The sequence below is a fragment of the Cnephaeus nilssonii genome, assembly GCF_951640355.1.
Source record: "Cnephaeus nilssonii genome assembly, chromosome: 1".
In the NCBI taxonomy this organism is placed as follows: Eukaryota; Metazoa; Chordata; class Mammalia; order Chiroptera; family Vespertilionidae; genus Cnephaeus; species Cnephaeus nilssonii.
In genome coordinates this window covers 56,813,586-56,832,814 of record NC_137072.1, presented here as the reverse complement: position 1 = coordinate 56,832,814, position 19,229 = coordinate 56,813,586, and the positions used below count along the sequence as shown (strand labels likewise).

At 35.3% G+C, this 19,229-nt stretch overlaps 1 protein-coding gene across 2 annotated transcripts in view; it reads left to right on the top strand.

The window, feature by feature from the left end:
• GRID2 (glutamate ionotropic receptor delta type subunit 2) overlaps positions 1 to 19,229 on the top strand; it is a gene marked incomplete at its 3' end in the record, with an annotated part of 1,404,804 nt that overhangs the window by 558,902 nt on the left and 826,673 nt on the right. The gene's annotated exons all lie outside the window — the stretch shown is intronic.

The window sequence follows — 19,229 nt, the reverse complement described above, 5'->3', positions numbered from 1 at the left end:
ATTCATTTTGGAGTGAAGTGGCATGGGGCCTATATTCTTCTTTATTCCTGTTTGGCTTCACAATTTCTATACCTCTCCACTCTTTTACTCTATGTCAGCTACCTCATCCTATCTTTGGCAGGGACCATAATGCATAATGATTAATACTAGTTGTTTTTTACTTCATTTGGACATGCAAATGACACACATGATTTGTGCTTTCCTGCATTCACAAGAAAAAAATAGAACTGTGGATAGGAATCTTTATTTGAAACAAAAAATATTACTGAAAATTCAACTATTATGACAAATTTTATTGGTGGCACCACAATTCTATGTTTTCTTTAACAATGAAATTTTACATAGTCATTACAATATAATGTATACAAATATATTGGTGATGATAACATGTTATTTTGTCATAAGATTGCATAAATGCAGCATTTTAAGAGATTTATTTTTAGGCTTTCTTCATAATATAATTTGCTTTCTGTAACACTGAAAATAAATTTCTCTTACAAAACTAGTTGTTTTAAATCTCTTTATCCTAATATATAAAAACCCAGGGCCCATAATGACCAAAGGCTCGACTGACCAGCACCCCTGCTTTGGGTGCAGCGACCCAGCACTGACTGCTGAGGGGGCTACAGATCAGGCCTGGAGAGAGAAGCAGGGTCTGATCCGTAGCTTCCATGGCAGCTGTTGATCAGTTCTTGCCTTCCTTCTGGACAAAGCCATGGTGGTAGAGAGGGCAGCTGGGGCAGAGAGGGCAGCTGGGGGTGAGTTTAGGCCAGTAGGGAAAGGCAGTTGGGGGTGAGATCAGGCCAGCAGGGGAGGGCAGTTGGGTGAGATTAGGCAGGAAGAGGCAGTTAGGGGGATCAGGCCAGCAGGGGAGAGCAGTTGGGGGCAAGATCAGGCTGGCAGGGGAGGGCAGTTGGGGGCGAGATCAGGCCGGCAGGGGAGGGCAGTTGGGGGTAAGATCAGGCCAGCAGAGGAGGGCAGTTAGGGGTGAGATCAGGTCAGCAAGGGAGGGCCATTGGGGGCGAGATCAGGCCAGTAGGGGAGGGCAGTTGTGGGTGAGATCAGGCCAGCAGAAGAGGGCAGTTAGGGGTGATCAGGCAGGCAGAGGCAGTTGGGGGTGAGATCAGGCCGGCAGGGGAGAGCAGTTGGGGGCAAGCTCAGGTCAGCAGGGGAAGGCAGTTAGGGGTGATCAGGCAGGAAGGCAGAGGCAGTTAGGGGAGATCAGGCAGGCAGGTAGAGGGGTTAGGGGCAATCAGGCATGCAGGCAGAGGTAATTAGGGGCAACCAGGCAGGCAGGCAGGAGAGCGGTTAGGAGCCAGTGGTGCCAGATTATGAGAGGGATGTCCGATTGGAGAGGGTGCAGGCTGGGCTGAGGGAATACCACCCCCCGGTCACGAATTTCGTGCACTGGGCCACTAGTTGGTATATAACTTTGCATGCCACAGAATACACTCATTACTAATTTAATGGTTGTAATATTTATATATATATACATATACATATATATATATATATAAATATTATATATATATGTATATATATAAATATTATATATATATGTATATATATAAATATTATATATATATGTATATAATATATATATATATATATATATATATATATATATATATATATATATAAGTCTAAGCAACCTGAACTACCAGAACGACCAGTCGCTATGATGTGCACTGACCACCAGGGGGCAGATGCTCAACATAGGTGCTTCCCCCTGGTGGTCAGTGTGCTCCCACAGCCAGCCTTCCCAGGCCAACCAACATCCCGCAGTCCCTCCCCCCTGGCCAGCAGGCCCTGATCACCTGATCAAGGCCAGGCCCCAGGCTGGGGTGGGGAACTAGAGGTTGTTGGTAGCAGATGTAGCCCCTTTGCTAGGGTGGCTGAGGGCCGGCAGCCAACCTCCCATGCTTTGTCCCACCCTCCAGCTGGCAGCCCCTGATCAGCCCGCCACCTGCCCTCTGCAGTGGAGGCACAGCAGCAAGGTAAGGGGAAGCGGAGAACCGCATGGTGGCGGGGCGCCGATGATGGGGGGCTCGGTGTCCGGTGTCCATTTTTTCCGCACCCGGCCTGTCAACCATCGCCTCTTCTCTGGCCCAGCCCTGATCAGACTGGCCCCAATTGGCCCTTACCCATGAACGATTTTGTGCACCGGGCCTCTAGTAATCACATAAATATAAAACCATTGCCATATTCTAATTTTAGAACACTTTCATCAACCCAGCAAGAAACTTTATGCCCATTAACAGACACTTTTCATCTCCCCTATCCAAGTCCCCCAGCACTAGTTGAGAGTAGCTGGGATTAGTTTGAAATCCTTTTTGTTAAGGTCTCAGTATTGTATAATCAGATAAAAAGTGTATGACTAAGAAATATTATTAACCTTGAGTAACAATGACATGTAGTGTAGAGATTTAGTGGCAGCTGAAATTGCACTAACCCACACCGTTATGGGTCACTTAACACAAATTGTAGTCCTTTTAGAGGAAGGTTTTTCACACTTAGCAATAAGTACTCCCATTCAGCCTGTCCTTATTCAATCTCTCATGTCACAAAAATATACAGTAAATACTTCTCACAATCAGCACACTGTTATTGGTAACAACTTGCTTGCAATAAGTTTCCCAACTGATGACACACAGCAGCATATCTAGAGAGTTGATATACCCATCTAGGCTACAAATCTACAAATAATCATTATCAATATTGAATAATGTCTTTAATGCTAAGTTAATATCTAAGAATGGATTGTGGAGTGTTCTGATAGCAGGGACTCTTAACTTCCTCTTCTGCTCCCTGAGGTGTAGATGGCCTAGCTACATGCTCAGGAAAAGCAAATCTCCATGACACATGAACCACATACAACTGCTCTGTCTTAAGCCAAGCTTTAATCAACTGATGTGCTTCCTGATTAAATTATTGAAACTTACAAATATATAAACAACAGAGTATTCTTTCGGTTACTCTGCTTTGATTCTTCCACATGTACGGAGTGTTGATAATTTAGAAGACACTAAGGATATTTCAACTTGGTCATAGAAACTAATGATGAGGTAGATAAAGTAAATATAAAAATTAACTGATAGAAAACCTCTCTGTAGGCACGAAGAATAGACATGGATTAAAACACATATTTGAAAAGCATGCACAAAAACAAAGAATGGCATTTTTAATGAAGGAATTCACACTACAAACTTTAATAATTTTTTATAGTAACATAAAATACAGATGTATATACCTATCACTTTAGGCAATAGTGAGTTACAGAGATAAAAGCACACATAAACATCAGTACAACTGAAACTTATGTCTATAACAATATTGTAATATCTGAGTATAGTCAAATATTGATTCTACACATATAGCTCTTCATGATCCATTTTAATTTTAGTTCAGGGATATTTTGCCCTAAGCATGGAGTACATTTCTGGCATACTTACCACCATTGCCAGACTTGTCTATGCTCAGAGACTACAAGACAATTTAGTATTACCAAAGCAAAACACAATTACAGAAGTTCAAAATCTGCCATTCAGTATTATCTCTACACTTCTCCCTACGTCAGCAGATAAAATTGAATTGATGTCTATTGCTGACTCTTTGAGAACTGTAGTTTCAGCATAGCTGAGAAATTTCATGGATATATTAGCCAGTTGGCATGAATGTGTGTTAGTAAATAAATAAAAAGTACCACTATTGATTCTCTCTTTTCTTTCCTATTTTCTTACTTCCTAAAATGATAAATGTTATATTAAAGTGGAAATCCATATTATGATGCTTTATTGTTATGAAGAAACTCTGACTCACAGATTAGCATCCATAACTGACTAAAGTACTGTTTGCAGGTAGCAGATCTGAGAGTAGAATTCAGTTCTGCCCACACATACACAATCCATTCAACAATCATTCAATAAATATTTACGGCACATCTAATATTTGCCACACTCTGGAAAACTTATCTGCTATTTCAAGACTCAGGAACTAAAAGGCAAGAAAATAAGTAGAACATAATTACATATTGGAATACATACATAAATTGAGGGAAATAAGCAAGATAATCTGTGAAAGGGTAATTGACAGGAGAGGTAATGGTAATGTTATCTACATAAAGTGATAGGAATTTTCTCAAGGAGATGACATTTGATGTGAAAATTGAATCACTAAAAGGAGTCAAGCATGGAAAGAACTGAGAAGGAACAATCTACACAAAAGGAGCAGGGAATGCTGGGTTCAAGGTTAAGAAAGAACTTGGAGATTCCCACAAACAGAAAGAAATTAACATACCTTGTATTGTGATGGTGGATTTAATAAGAGATGGAATGAAGAGATAGTCAGGGGCCAGATCTTTAAAGCTCTTGATGCGTTAGTAAAAATTTGGATTTTATTCTAAGTGAAGTAGGCATTCTCTAAAGAGCCTTAAGCATACATTATCGGACTTGACTTTTATAGAGAACATTCTGACTGCAATGTGAACCATAAATTGCAGGGAAGCAGCAATGAAAGCCATTGCAATAGTTTAGGTGTGAAATTATTATGATTTGGAGTAAAGTATTTGTAATGGCGTTGGAGATAGGTGGACACATTCAAAATACATGTTTGGATTTAAAATCAATAGAATTTGCTGATGGTTTGAAGATGGAGAGGGAAAAAATGGGAGAAAGCAAGGATGATTTTCACATTCCTAGTCTGAGCAGTTGTGGAGACTACCAGTCTATTTATTGAGATAGAAAGACTAGAAAACAAATAGAAGTAGGAAAAATAATTAATAAATAATTATTTTCACGTTATATAAGGTTTCACATGCTAGGTATACAGTCAACAGGAAATTTCAGTTGCCTGGCAGCTCAGAGAGAGAAAGAAGGAATTCTGGGTACAAGTTATAAATTCGGTAGTATTTGCAGACATTGGCCTCAGTAAGATTATCAAGGGAGAGTCTCTAGAAGGAAGAGAAGCAGGTTCAAGACCAATCCATGGGAAATTTGCAATTAGATTCTGGCTATGGGAAAAGGACAGAGGAGGGGTAAGTATGAAGCCGTAGCTAGAGGTGTTGGAGGAAACCAAAGAGCATGACCAAGAGAGGAATATTTACTAAAAGAGGAAAGCGCAATGATGTGGACTTCTGCATACTGATTGGAAAAGCTTTCTTATAAGAGGCACTGTAATTTGAAAGAAATAACACCTGTTCTAAAATATTCAAACTCAGTACTCGCCAAAGGTCTCAACGGTATTTTAAAGGTAGGGTGTTTCCTTTTAAAATGAAAACTTAGCTAAGTTCCTTTGCAGTACCTCTGTACATAGAGTCAAACCTATATTTTTCTAATGCTATTGTTATCAACACCTTTGATTTGCTCAATTTGAGGACATTAGCATAAACCTATTTTGTCAATGAGCTCTGACATTCTCATTTCATATTGCCAGATGCTCTGAATGCTTTTCTTCATTGGCTTTCCCCTCGTTGGCCTAGAACAGTTATTTATGCACAAATGTCTACCATAACCTGGTTCCTAACCCCTATCTCTTTCTTCCTGCTTGCTTTCCTGAAGAACCCTAACAACAGGAAGTGCATTACTCTTGTTGCTGTTACAATCCCACTGTCAGCACAATGTTTGGAACATTGTAAACATTTTAAAAAACATTTGTTGAGGAAACGTATATTCATTTCTGCTGTTGTTGCTGTTAACTCCTACTTTGCTTTTTTTTCTCTGATTATCCTGTTTCAAGATTTTTAGTGGTCTGATCAGGCTTCAGGGGACTTCTTAGATTGTTTCATTTCTCTAGCAAGGATAAAAGTATGAGTGCTGTTATTATAGGACCACAGACTTCAATAGAAAGCACCTACAGCCCCTGGATTAAAAAGAAGGTAGAGATTTAGAAAAGAGCACAACCCCCCATTTCACCACTAACTTTAATTTTGTGTATCTTTCTAAGTCATCCACATGACCTTGTTCCTGTGCTATCCAACATGATAGCCACTAGCCACATGTAGCTATCCAGCACTTGAAATGTGGCTAGTACAAATTGTGATGTGCCTTAAGTGCAAAATACACCAGATTCGATCCTACTACTAACAAAGCAATGTGAAATACCTCCTTATCAAATATACATTTGATTACATGCTGAAAGGCTATTATTTTCAATATACATTATTAACGTTAACTGCACCTTTAAAAATATTGTTCAATGTGGATATTAGAAAATTAAAACTATATATCTAGCTTATTATGTTTCCTTGGACAGTACTGCTCTATACTTTCGATATACAAAACAAGGGTCTTAGAACATGGCATATAGGCATCACCTCGGATAGTGCTAGACATGCAGAATCTCAGGCCTTTTTCCAGACTGATGAACCAAACTCTTCTTTTTAACAAGATCCCCAGGTAATTTGCATGCATGCTGAAGTTAGAGAAATACTGCCCTCGGTATTGTTGCTGTCTTCAAAGAGCAAGGTGTGAATATGCCATTGAATAATGACATATCCAACCTCATTTCCTATGTAATTCAGACTGATACCTAAGAATTGCAAATCCTTCAGTGCTGCACAGGAAGGTTATTATTAAGTGTGAACCCATCTTGCAAGCCATAGTTCTGCATTTTCCACTACGAGGGTTCATGTGCCATACTTTGGAATTTGTGTAAGCAAAAGCCAGCTCACTGTGCCTCTGCATGTTGTTACCTAGAGATATTTGCATTTAACAAATGTAGCTCAGCTGGCACTTACAAAAAGCCATTGCCAGAATGCCTGAGAAATGTAATCCCTGATACAATTCTTTTTGGAATTAATCTGCTTTATCAAAACAGTGTAATTTCAAAGAGCTTTGTCTAGCAGGAATTTATGTTGTTGTTTGTTTTGTTTTGTTTTTGTTTTTTGGGGGGAGGTTGTGATTTTTCCAGGCTTTATGTTACTTCCATCACAATGTTTACCATATATATATTATGTTGACTTTGATATAAATATAATTTTCTGAGCATATTCAATTAAATACTACTATGATAATGCCTAGAACTCAATTTTTTATTACTGGGTCTTTACATTTCATTTAATATTTTTGTACCTCTTGATTTATTTAGATAGGATTGGGGAGAGTAGTGTAGCTATTCAAAAATATTAAATTGTACATGGACATTGTCATGTCATGAAGATTTGCACTTAATAAAGGTTCCAAAATATTTAATAAATAGTTTAAAATTATATGGTTAATTAATTAATTGGTATAATACTGTTGCCCTAGACAAGCATTGGAGGTAGTTGTTATTATATAGGACACACTTTTGCATTTAAAATCATGCAGTACTTAGACTACAGACCCCACATTTAGATTCTGCTTTCATTTCAAATTAAATCATATTGAAAGAAATTAAATAAGTTAGTTATAAACACAACTCCTAGGATATGAAAGTATTACATATCTGTTGTTATGCAGGACATATTTGTATTATCAAATACTCTCATTGGTAGTCAAAATTAGATTTAAAGGTCAGAATTTTAATTTCCTGGGTTTGATTTTACAATGCCATAAACATGCAGAACAACTTCAAACTCCTAAAAATGTAAAATCTTACTCTTCATACATATCAATGCTATAAACATTGAAAGTTATTAGAACTATGTGTAATTTAGAAAAGAGTTGAGGATTTATTTTAAACATTATATAAATTTAACCAAAGCAACATTAAGGAAGGAACAGTAATACAGCATTTGAAAAAGAGGTCAGTTATCCCCCAAATATGTATTCCTCCAAAAAAGCAAGATATTGTTCCCACATTGTTTTATTTAGTTATCATAATAAATCTCCAAGACAGATATTTTCATCCCTATATTAAAGCTAAATTTCAGAAAACTAGTGAAAATTAACCAAGGGCGTATGGTTAACTGACAAAGTATAATTCTTCCAGGTCTGATTCCAAGGTTTATGATTAGTCCATTAACAACAATGGTCAATAACAGTCAAAACTCAATATTTCTTTAACATTAGCATCATTCTTCTAATCTTCCAGGTGAGCAGGTATAATACAGGAAGTTTCCCTGGTGGTTTTTTCTGCACCTGTGTGTATGAGCATGTCTTAAATTACTGGCAATACTGTGAGAATAGTAATCTTTTTGTTCATTTTTTTTAAAATGTGGAAATCACTGCCAAGTTATTGATGTAAACACTTTGTGATCTCATAACCACTGGACCACTGGACCCCACATACAGCCAAATTAATATCTATGTGCTCTCAATAATCACTTTATTAATACTAAGAGTAATTGTGCATTTGAGTAAGTCTTGTAATTATAATTAGATGTATTCTGTTTATAAATATGGAAAGAATCAATAGTTAAAAAGTTTTAATCAAAGACAGAAAGATTAAATCTGCAGCTAACCCTATTCCCAAGGCCTATTTCTATTTATATTGTATCTTTATGGATTAAAAGTTAATGTGGTTTCTCAGTCTCTGCATCAACAACAAATAATATTCAGTGAGCTGAATTTATAGGAACTGGAAACTGGATTTATAGGAACAATTACTATTGCTTATATTTGGTCTATAAATACATAGGATGGTTGCCAAGAGTTCTGCAGAGACATGGTCTTAATAATTCAGGAAATCTTGGGAATATATTCTCTAAAAATATAGCTAATCAATACAATGCAGAAACCAATAACAAAATTAATACCTTTTTCCATTAATCTCAATTTAACTCTTTGTTCAACTGTGAAAACTCACATCAAATGCAAATCAACAACTTCAAATGGTTTAATGTTCAGTGTGAAAGTAAGCATTGTGGATTTTGCCTAGCCTAAGTAATGCTGATGTATGGAAAGTTTAGTTTATTTCAGTTTTTAGAGAAAAGTTTCTTCACAGTGTAAAGTGCTGTTTTAAAAAAAAGATGACTCAGGAATCAACACCTATATGTGATAAGTAGAAGTCTCATTTTTACTCAGCTATCCTTCCTTCCCACTGCTGAAAGTGATAATAAACTGTGAAATGGTCAAAATGAGTGGGAGGAAAAGTATGTGGCTAATTCCCAAACTAGATAATCTCAAATTCAGATTTTTCTACAACAATAAAAGCTGTTAATATCAGTGATAAACATATGATATTACAAAGTATCTGATACTTCCAGTTCAATAAATATAGTGATATGTAGATTATATATCAAATTCTTATAATGGGTTTTGATTGAAAAAGTTGAGATGAGTTCAAATTAATCTATGAAAAAGTCATTTTAGCAGTTACTAATATTTGTGAGTGATTTAAAAATGACTTAAATCATATTAAATGCCTTAAGTGCTAAAAATATCAGAATATTTCTTGACACTCACGTCTCATCAATTTCCACATCTGATTTATTCCCAAATCCTGATCGTTTTACTCTTCTCTTGTCACCTTCACCCTCAGTGCCTTAGTTCAGTTTCTTATCATCAATCACTTGGATTTTTGCAGTAACCTTCTTCGTGCTTTCTCATTTTCTTTCCTCATTTCATTCTCCACATCGTCTCCACGGTTATTCAGATTCCATTTATTGTAAAGTTGATAATTCATAGTTCTTTGTGTAAAACCTTATGTAGAGAAATCTATAATAATAAAAGCATAATATGCTAATTAGACTGGACATCCTTCCAGAAGAAGCCGGGGCTGCCAGGGAAGCCTGGGTCCCAGGGGCCAGGGGAAGCCAGTGCTGACAGCTGGGAGAAGGAAGGCCTACTCTTGCACGAATTTCGTGCATTGGGCCTCTAGTAAAGATATTATAGGTGTTAAGTAGAGCTACATATCAAGTTTACAGATAATCTTAGAACAAATACCTTTAGTTTTTAATTTAACAAAGACTCATTAATTAAAACTCATTAATAAGACTCATAACCTTTTAGAGATACAAAAGGTTTTAGTAAACATCCTCTTCTGAAGCCCTCCAAGCAGAGAAGAGGCATATATTCTCAATGTCAGGAAATGGAGGCTATGGGTCAACCTGGTTCAGCTCAGGCAATAGCAAACAAAGCATCCTCTCAATCAGAGATAAGGAGGGAAATCTCCCACCTGGCAAAAAGTAAAGGCAGTTTTGGGTTTTATCCAGGAGTTCATGGAGAAGAGCATATGAATTGAATAAAATAATTTAGCAGACAAAATAAAGCCATATTTCCATGGATAATTTGGTGTGAGAAACGAAATACAAATACTCTGCTTAGTTTGGATTTTGTAAAGGCAGCTTCAATGATGCATTTATATTATTTGGCATGCCTTACTAATATTTTTGCACTGAGCTTCATCAAATAGTTTCATATATATAGTTTCATATGTGTGTGTGTGTGTGTGTGTGTGTGTGTGTGTGTGTGTGTGTGTGTGTTATTGTTGATTGTATTACAGATATCCCCCCATTTCCCTTTGGGCCCCCCTCCACCCAGCCCTATACCACCAGGTCTTCACCACACTATTGTCTGTGTCCATGGGTTAAGCACATAAGAATACAAGTTCTTTTGTCTATCGTGCATGATTGTGTATGAAAATTTCTCATTTTTGAATTAAATATAGTCTTGCCAACAAAAAGGGATGATTTAATGTAGAATCAGAGAATATATTTATATGATCTTCTTGATCTGCATTCATTCTTTATTTCTCCCCTCTTCTTTCTTGAAAGCATGACAGGGAAGATATTGACTTGAGCTGTTTTTATTTCCAGAGTGAGTCTTCATCTGGAAATGAAATAAAAGCTCGTTTTTTCATCCAAAGGAATAAGATGTTAGACTCCTTTCAACACCCAAACTTGAACTGCAATATTCCAACATATTTTAGAGATATTTCACTCATGATTGAATCAGATGCAGTCAGTCAACTATAAGTTATCTTCCAGAGTTTAAACTTCGTATAGAAATTATACATAAAGTATAGAAGCTGACTGAAATATTATTATAGTTTATATATATATGATAGTTTCTACATCTAAGGTAGAAACATCCATAATAATTTTTCATTAAAGTGGTTTGAATCACCATCTGTTTAATCCTGATATCTTCATATAGATGACTTATGACCAGTTTTTGAAGAATGAAAATAAAGTAAAAATGTAGCACAGCCAAGGCATGCATTGATAAAGCAGGTAAAATTGTATATTTGCTTGGCAGCATGGATCACTTCCCTGAATCTGGTTTGCACTGATTAATGCTGATGGACTATAGATTAAATGCCATATCTAAGCCCCAGTTTTCAAATTCGTTACCCTCCGGGGAAACTATCTAAAGAAAAAAAAGACTCTCTTTATAATTCATGCCAATACCAAGATGGAATTTGACACATCCAATAGTAAGTAACCCTAGGGAGGATACTATTTGCATTAATAAGAGAAAACATTTTCAATAGTGGGTCTCATCAAGGTCTATTTTGGAAATTAATTCAACTAATAATCAAGAAGAATTGAAGTATATGTATTGAGAGTGTACTTTCAGTCTATCGTTCTGGGTATTGCGATACAGCAATTGACCAGAAAGAGTCTCTATACTCAAATATTAACTAAACAATTGTTTTATGGTGGAAAAGGAACAATGTAGTAGAGGGGCAGTATGAGTTTCCATTGATTCAGAAAAGAAAACATGTTCATATGACAGAAATGGAAGGATTACTGTGTTTGCAATAGGATTTAAACTGGCTTGCTGAGACAGGAAAATGTTCACACTAAATTTTGGTTCTTTATGAAAGAAATTTTCATAACATGTTTAATAGAGACTTCACAGATTAACTGATTGAAGTTTATTTTGTAGATGAAAATACTGAGACTCAAAGAGGTTGTATTCTTTTAGCCCAAAGTCGCATGTTGAGCTATCTGGAGACAACTCTAAGCTGCTCCATCTCAGACCATTGCTCCTTTCTTCAAATCCAGTTTTATTTTTAATAAGGCCATAAGGCCTCTCCTATGATTGACATAGAAATAAACAGAGGTCTGGCATAAAAACCTTATTATTTCTTTTTTAATGTAACCTTGTAGTGCAGAGACTAAGAATAGGCAAGTAAGTAAACTGCAAGGCTTGATTTATTTCTACTTAATTTATTTAATGAAACATAAATTATAGGAATATTTCAATGTTAAAAAGTTGTAATTGAAGTAAATGTAAAAGTTTAGAAAACTGTGGTACATCTACACAATGGAATACTACGCTGCTGTAAAAAAGAAGGAATTCTTACCATTTGCAACAGCATGGATGGAACTGGAGAGCATTATGCTAAGTGAAATAAGCCAGTCAGAGAAAGATAAATACCATATGATCTCACTCATTTATGGATAATAAAGAACATTATAAACTGATGAACAAAAATAGATACAGAGGCAGAGTAGCATTGAACAGACTGTCAAACTACAGCGGGAAGGCTGGGGAGGGAGGTAAGAGATCAACCAAAGGACTTGTTTACATGCATATAAGCATAAGCAATGGACGCAAGATACTCGGGGGGGGGGGAGACTGAGGAGAAGTCAATGGGGAAAAAAAGGAGACATATATACTACTCTTTGTAATACTTTAAGCAATACAATAAAAAATTTTTAAAGTTTAAAAAATAAAGTATCATCATTAGCACTGTAACATTTTTTTTCAGTTAAGATCTGCTGATTGATACTGATGTTAGTAGGCAAACATTTGAGGAGACATGGGCTATACACATATTAGAATCTCAAAGTATCCTCCCCTCAGAGATTTATCAATTACAAATAGGAGATTACTGGTGTTATAGTGGAAAAACCTTTCATACAGTCGGTCAAGGTTAATACCATCAGTTATAAGACTAATTGATATCAGGTACCTCTGAGAACACAACTTCACTTCTGTAATAGGATGTTGCCCAAAGTGCACAATTTCAATGTAATTGTGAGAAACTAAAATTGAGAGAAATTCTACAAAATAGTGGACCACTATTCAAGTGTCAACATCATGAGAGGGAAGGGACGGGAAGTCTAAGGACTTGTCAGAATGGAGGAGACCAGTAAGACCTAACACTAAGTGCAATGCGGGATCCTCCATTGGACACTGGAACAGAAAAGGGACCTTTGGTGATAAAGCAATGAAACTCAAATTCAAATTAGTTTAGCTAATAGCAGTGGTATGCTGGAGCTGGTTGTATCCGCTGGCACTAGTGATTCTATGTGTCTCCTTCCAACTTCAAGTTTAGTAATGTGTTGGTAGGTTGAAATTAACCAAGTGACAGTAGGAACACAAGGAAATTGGCAAACATTATGAATCAGGACTTCTCAACTCCCATCCCTGGAAAACTGTTTTAGCAGTACACCACTGATTAATAGTGCCAAGCCGATGTTAATTTCCTGGTTTCCAAAATTGTACTAAGAGTATATAAATTAACACTAAGGAAAGCTGAAAGAGGGAGATATGTGAATTCTCTGTACTATATTTGCAACTTTTTGTAAGTGTAAAATTATTTCTAAGAAAAACTCTACCAGAAAATAATAGTGCAAGACTAAATATCATAATAATTAGTAAAATAATTTATATTTCTAAAGCTCTTATACATCAGAAATATAAAAATAAACAGAGTCTCTGTTTTTTAGAATTCACTATTTAACATAGTTTAAGGCTATTAGAAAATTGGGGGAATTAGTGAATCAACCAAAAACTGAGTGGTATAGAGTTCTTTTATTATTCCCTTCTTTTGTGTGTGTGTGTGTGTGTGTGTGTGTGTGTGTGTGTGTTGTTGTTGTTGTTGTCATTGCTGTTGTTGTCACTCATTTAGCTACAGAACTTGAAATCTTCCAGGAGTTAATCAGAATATAATGTATGCCTTTGAATAGAATTTAATGATAAAGCTTCAAAATAGACTCTACAAAGAACGAGGCCTTTGCAAATATTTTTTGTGTTTATTTCAAATTGATTCATATTAATTAACATTTATCAAGCACTGGTTGTATGCCAGCTCTCCTGATTCTGAAAGGAAAGTGTTATTATGTTAGTTTTACAAATAAGGAATGTAAGTCTCTGAGGTACTGTGATTTATGCAAGTTTCTTAGTAACAGAAAATGAACTAAGATTTGAACTTACTTACCGTATTTTCCGGTGTATAAGATGACTTTTTAACCCAGGAAAATCTTCTCAGAAGTCAGGGGTCATCTTATATGCCGGGTGTCATCTTACAGGGCGGGTATATACCAAACTCTATATTTTAACTGGAAAAGTTGGGGGTCGTCTTATAGGCCCAGTCATCTTATACGCCGGAAAATATGGTATATTAAAATGGCAGAGCCATTATTAATAGTCATAGCACAAGTCATGGATGTAACTCTGCATATAGTGTAATCATTGAGAAATTATAGTCTAGCCTTAGTTGTGTGCACTCAGTGGAGTTGCCAGAAGAGTGCAGTTTCCATTGCTTTACAATTGTTTCTATCAATGAATTATATTAATATTAATAAAAGTCATTACACATTTTTCTTCTAATGAGATGATGTGGATTTGGAAATGTTTTATTAATGATTGAATTTAGACTTAGAAATGTGGTTGTTATTGTTTTGGAAGATTAAAACAAAAAATAAACTCCTAGAACTGAGATAACTTCAACATCCTTTATTTTTAACTGTTAAAAATCCAAATACTCTATGGTACGGAGAAAGACAGTTATAAGAGAAGGCAATGTGTAATTTGATATCTCTAATATCACGAAAGTTCTGTGTTGTGCTTCATCATGAGATGATTAAGCGATTTCTGCAAGGGGTCATTTGTTCTGGAGTGCATATTGTGTTAGAGACTTAAAATTTTACATTAATTGGTTGACCAATTCATTTTGGTCAATAAGCGTTTGTAATGTTTATCTATGACTGTGTAACACATGACTCCAAAATGTAGTGACTTAGAACAACAGTGTTTGTGTGTCAGGAATCAGGGGGGCTCAGCTGGGTGCCTCTGGCTCCGGTTTGTCACAAAGGCACAGTCGGGGTTTCAGTCAGGGCTACATCACCTTGGGGCTGGAATGGGAAAGGATCCACTTCCAAGCACATGCAGGTGGCTCTGGGCAGGTCTGGTTCCTCATGAACTGTTGAATGGTGGCTGAAGATAAAGGAGATCCCACTCGATGGGGCAGTTTACAACACAGCAACTGGTTTTCTTCAGAGCCAGTAAGGGAGGCAAGAAAGACAGATGCCAGAGTCTTCTTCTAACCGAATGTGGGAAGTGGCATCCCCTTACTTCTGCCATACTCTATTAATTTTAAGTAGGTCAGCCTTCACTTGAGGAAAGATTACACACATGGTAAGCAGGGGTCACTGGGAGCCATCCTTGAATCTGCCTGTCACAGTATTTATTAAATTAAACTGGATAATCCAGTTTATGGATGACACCAGGAATAAAAATTATTATGTTAATAGCTTTGGTTATTGCCCGCATTCTAGAGGTATTTGAAATCTCTGGTCGGATATAGAAAAGGATAAATTGTTATAATTATGTGACAAATAGTATAATTGTAGGATGAACTAAATGCCACAAGAGCTGATTTGGCATGCTGTTCACTCTATGTACATAGGACTTGTAAGAATGTCTATAGAGAAAATGCATAATTTATATACAAAGAGAAACAGCTTCACAAGCTATTTTGCAATTTCTCTGAATAACATTATTAAATAAAATTAGTTCTACTTCAGTGTCTAAACAAACAATAAGTTTACAGTGTATATAAAATTCCCATAGCCATTTTATATACAGGTATGTGTCTCTGTATGTTCATGTGTATATGTATGTACATTTATACATATATGTGCTTATATGTGTATACACGTTAGATATCACTCAAAAGAGAGTGAGAAGAATGTGATGATAGTGCCACATTTATGAATGATATTGTGGCACCTTTACTGTGATGTCCTAACATATAAACTAGACTTTCTCAAGCTTTCAAATTCCAATAAAAATGATATGATGGATGTTGAGCTGTGGAAGTTAATGCATAGTTAGTATTTAATATCATCTTATTAATTATCAACACAGCTGCTCTGGTCTGAAATTTTTATCTCATTTCAACGGTAATTTTAATAAAAGGTGTCCATTTTTTGATCCCCATGTAATTTACACACCAATATAAGCATCTGCTGCAACAAAGTCCCATAATATGAACCTGATCACTTTTGAGCCAGAATCTGTCACACAATTCATCATAATTTATTTTGGTGACATATACTTATAACTTGCAGGTGCTACATCTCTTTACTGAATAATATCATGTTTCATAAATTGAGATAAGATAACATAACACTTCATATGTTTTATTCATTTTATACTAAAATATATAGAATAGGCAACCATGTTTCAAGATTACAGTAATATTTGTGAAAATGTTTTATTAAGGCATGAGGAACTAAAAGGAGATAAACCTAGATTAGAGAATTTTACTGAAATCTCTGTAAAGAGAGATTGTAGCACATGTTTGGCTTTGGAAAATACTTTTAGACTAATGAAATAAAATCAACATTTGATAGGAAAATCTCAGATTGAAAATAGGCTGTTTTTTACTTTAATCTTTTAAAAGTAGCCTTCTTAATGTTGGTGTATATCAAAGATATGTAAATCCAAAAGAGTGTGGCAATGATCTTAAAGCATTTTCTGTTATATTATTAATGTGTTGGAAGTTGTAAATCTCAAGTATGAGTGTATTCACATTACAAATGACTAAAGAAAAACAAAATAACTGAAGGCCAATAGTAGTGCAGACTCAGTGTATATAAACTCCTATGGTCTAAATTGAAAGAACAATAGATTACAACCTAAAAATGGGTTTGAGTACTGAAAATATACAAACGTTTTTATTGCTTTCCATAGAGGTAAAAAAAAAAAAAAAGAGCAACAACTCTCAAAAAGACAAGTCTGAACATATTTCAGTTCAAATTATACCAGCAAAAGTTAAGGAATACTTTATAAAATTACTTTATGAGGAGAAAGGTAATAATGGTATTGATAACCATATTGAATGTCTACCCTGTGGCACAAAGTATGCTCAACTCTTTCTATATTTTCCCCATTACTGACAACTTTGCAGGTTGAGTATTATCTATTTTTTTCATAGTTTAAAAATACCTGAGACTCATAAATATTAAGCAGATAGGCTAAGTCATACAGAGAGTAGGGATGAAATCTGAGCTCTGTCTAAATTGAAAGCTGAGAATCTTTCTATGCTCTTAGAATCATAGTTTGTAATACTGATGACTATACTTAAAAGGAATGCTTTTAAAGGAAATATCTAGAGTATCCAGACTTTCTAGGAAAAAATAAAAAGTATGCAAAAAGTTACTCTATTTATAATTGTGAATCCTAGGCAAACATATATAGTGAACTATCAAATTGACAATAAGCATGAAATTATGAACTGGAATAAATGTGGTATAAATTAGATATCATTAAGTTACAAAGACCACACCATGGAAATTAAAAAAAACCATCTCCATGCAAATAATTAATGCTGTTTAACCACCCAAAGGGTAAATAGAAAAAGGATCTAATTGCTCAAGTTGGTTTTACTTATGAGCAGTAAACAAAATTAAAGAATGTTGCTAAGTATAGGGTAGGTGATGATTATCAAGCAGAGGAAATGCTTTCCTTAGACCTGCTACACATTTATAGATCTGAGCTGCTTAAAAGGAATTTGAGAGCTTGCCAACAGTTGTAGAAAATTAATGAATAAAAACTTAATTTTAAAAAACCAACATGTGTTAGAAATGTGAGATGCACCTGCAAGTAATTTTGGTCTGAATACAAATACACAATTTTATAAATTAAACCCAAATGACATTTTAAAATTCACTCTTAAAAACAAAGAAAAAGAAACAATCTTTACTGCATTTGACAATATGTACACTATTACATTTTTTGAGGTTCTTTTTTTTAAATGTAGAAATATACTTTTTCTATATTCTGTGTAAAACTCTTCCTAGAGTGAATGGGAGGTACATTGGCAATGGCAAGCTGCATTTTTAAGAATAAGGAAGTCAGCTGGGATGTTCAATTATGACGACTCCTTTCCTGTACAAAATTGCATCAGGTAGAATAAGGTAAACTCGTTTTGAAGAACTGGATTGTTTGTCAGACCAAGTATCATTGCGTTTTCATTATTTAACAAAGAATGAACCACTTTCCTAAGGTAAATATGGGACTTTTCTGAACCACTTTTGTGAGTGGTACAACTGTTAATTGAATAATTATTTGGGAGAGTCTAGTGGCACCTCTGAGAGTAGATGATAACCAATGCTTTATGCAGATTCACCTGCCTTCCCGTTCTCATCACTCCTAGATGCACAAATAATGTGAAAGTCTATGACTACTTGGGTCCCAAATGTGTTGATTTATTTTATATAATGACCAAGCACTGATTGTATTTTTGGTGATTTAGTAATAACATCTGGAATTTCATTTATTTCATGGTTTAATACACCTAACATGAAGTATATTTAAGATTTTTAAAAATTTTTAATTTTTTTCTCATTTTCAGTATTACATTTTGCAATTACATTTTGTGATTTCTACATGAGAAGTAATTAACACACATTAGTAAAACTCACTTTATTGTCAGAATTTTTATTTAAGCTTCAATCACACATGACTGCTTCTGACTTTACCTGCAAAATAATGACTTTTGTAGTCCAATGAGCAATAAATGCTTTCTACTTCTGTCCTATACTTACCACTGGTAATGAAATGTCACATATTTGAAGATCATTAAGCTTCTATTTGAAATCCCTTTCAGAATTTGTCATTTTTCCTGCTGCTGTGTGCCTTTTCTCCTCTTTGTTATTTCTCATAAATTTTTATGACCTCTTTGCATTGGAGATCTGTTATTTTCCCCAGAGCTCCACTAGATACCTTCTAACAGTAATAAACCGCTTGTCACTTTCCATCGCAGCTTCTTCTCAAGTAAGGCCTACTGGCTTCACTCTGCACCATATTAGATAAAATAATCAATATGCTCAGGTTGAAAAATTAACTGTAGAATTTGTGTAGCTATTGAGTTGCAGTGTTTTGACCTTGGAACAAATGGCCTTGTACAGATTTGCTAGATTTCTTGGGACTGGATAGTTTTCCTCCTCCTTTTGTATCTACTTGATTTTGCACCTACCAAAAAAATATTATCCAAGACAATTTTTATAAAATCCATTTGGCTTGTCTCAAAAAAACCAAGTATTATAACTATTGAAAATAATTGTTTTTCAAAAATTTTCCAGCGTATGTAGTTACCTTCTGAATAAATTCTTATTAGTTTTACAT